The sequence below is a fragment of the Morone saxatilis genome, unplaced genomic scaffold (assembly GCF_004916995.1).
Source record: "Morone saxatilis isolate NCDOM2014 unplaced genomic scaffold, NCSU_SB_2.0 Contig3, whole genome shotgun sequence".
NCBI classification, from domain to species: Eukaryota; Metazoa; Chordata; class Actinopteri; family Moronidae; genus Morone; species Morone saxatilis.
Genome location: NW_023339873.1, coordinates 43,503 through 46,147, shown reverse-complemented (window position 1 = coordinate 46,147; position 2,645 = coordinate 43,503).

Here is a 2,645-nt window from a genome sequence, read left to right as displayed (position 1 = left end):
TGATGGCAGTGGCTGCCATGCAAGCTGCCAACTACTCACCAGAACAGAAACGAATCATTCACACACACACTCACACACTGATGCAGCATTGGGAGAAATTTGGGGTTCAGCGTCTTGATCAAGGACACTTCGACATGCAGCGAGAGGAGCCGGGGATTGAACCGCCGCCTCTGAGCCACAGCCACTGTTGTTGTCATGGGAATGGTTAATTCAGTATTAACCTTTATTTATCTGTGCAGGTGTGTCGTTGTCCTGTTGAATCCTCGGAAGAACAAACAGCATCACATCTTTAACAACTCTAGGTAAAACTTCAGCCAATCAGCTCTCACTTCCTCTGTCTGTCTGTGGCAACCAATGATAAAACAGAGCCTGTTGCTATGGTTACCTAAAGGTTGATCACTGCCAGGCAATCACAATGAAGTTCTCGTTCTGTGTTTTAGGAAGGCGATCACCACACTAGCGTTTTCTCCGGATGGAAAATACGTGGTCACAGGAGAGGTGAGTCTAAGTGACCAAAGTTCCACCTGGGTAATACCTGTGGATCTGAGCATGCTCAGTAAGAGTGCTGATCAGATCAGAATCACAACAGGAGAGAATACATTAAAATATGTACGATATTAAATGCAATATATATTACATTTATTAAACTGCAACTAATGATTATTGTCATTATTGATTACTCTAGATCATATTTGATTGAGAATAGAGTCCAGTGGAACACTCACTGATCTTAAGTTGAGTTGTTCAGATAACAACATCGGAAATTCCTCCAATGCTGCCTAAAAGTTCTCTTTCTCTCTGTGCACCAATCGTCTTTATCAACTCTGGACCCTGATACTTAACAGTGTCCTGTTTTTTTCCCAGGATACTGAAGTCATGTGACTCTAACAGCAACATGATAGCAGTCATATAGATTTAACCCTGTACTCTCATTTAAAAACAATATATACACAGTACAGCACGCGTGTCAGATCTGAGTTCAGTGCCATCAAGGAATGTATGTTACTGGACCATCTCCAACCTTCACAGCTCTGGATTCAGACATAAAAAAAACATCCTCCTCCTCCTCCTCCTCCTCCTTCTCCTCCTCCCTCAGAGCGGTCACATGCCGGCGGTTCGTGTCTGGGAGGTGTCGGAGCGTCTGCAAGTCGCTGAGTTGCAGGAACATAAATATGGTGTTGCCTGTGTGGCGTTTTCTCCCAATGGGAAGTACATCGTCAGTGTGGGCTACCAACACGACATGATGGTTAACGTCTGGAACTGGAAGGTAACGATTGAGGAGTGATTGAAGAGCTAAATCAGAACCTCCCCAGTGGTGGAAGTAACAAAATTTGTGGTGCTTGTACTTTATTTGAGTGTTTCCATTTTATCCAGCAGGGTATAAAGTAATTACAATCAACTTCATATTCACCAGCTATACCCAACCTAACAATATCATATATATTATATGTATATTATATGTATTATGTAGTTATGTAATTAGCATTACTCTGTTTAATGAGTACTTTTACTTTTGGTACTTTAAGGATATTTTGATGCTAATACTTAATAATTTTTGTACTTTTACTGAAATAACATTTACTACTTTAACTTACTGTACTTTAACTTAGTTTTACTTACTGTATAAGTATACTTATACTGATACATAGACAATAAAGATCTTTCTGTGGTTCGTGGTACAACGCTGTCTACTGTGCAGTAAAATAAAAAATGCACACTGTACTGTTGGCTGTCATTCATGTGTACAATATCTGTTTGTGTCACCCTGTCCAGATCTGGTACAGTGGCAGGTGTGTGTGTGTGGTGTGTGTGTGTGTTGTGTGTGTGTGTGTGTGTGTGTGTGTGTTAGCTGGCGTCCACGCATACGTGTGTATTAGTACTTTTACTTTAAGGAAAAGGTGGAGTACTTCTTCCACATCTGCACTCAAGAAGAAGAAACTGAGGGTGGTTTATCAGATTAAAAGCCTCCTGGGAAGGGACACGATTGTGCTGTTTAAACTGTTATACTGTATACAGGAAATAAATAAATAATTGACAATATCCACGTGAAGTTTTTGTTGTTTTCTTTATCAGAAAAACGTGGTGGTCGCAGCCAATAAGGTGTCCAGTAAGGTGACAGCTGTCTCCTTCTCAGATGACAGCTCGTACTTTGTTACCGCCGGCAACCGCCATGTCAAGTTCTGGTACCTGGACCACGGCAAGACCTCCAAGGTTGTCCTTTCAATCACAGGTTAATCAGCTGTTAATGAAAACATCCATCTGATCATTGTTTGTATTGATCGTCCCCTCCAGGTGAACGCCACTGTCCCTCTGCTGGGGCGTTCGGGGCTGCTGGGAGAGCTCCGGAATAACTTCTTCAGTGATGTGGCGTGTGGGCGGGGTCGTCAGGCCTCTTCTACTTTCTGCATCACGTCCTCCGGTCTGCTGTGTGAGTTCAATGACCGCCGACTGCTCGACAAGTGGGTGGAGCTACGGGTGAGTGACAGCGCCTTCAGGAAGTTTCCCTTGAACGTCTCCCTGACGTCTCCATGGTGACTCTTTGAGTACCAGTGACATCTAGTGGTGAAGTTGCAGATTGCAACCAGCTGAATACAGCTCAGCCTTCAGTGTGTAGGAGAAACTACAGTGGAAGGTCCTATCTACGA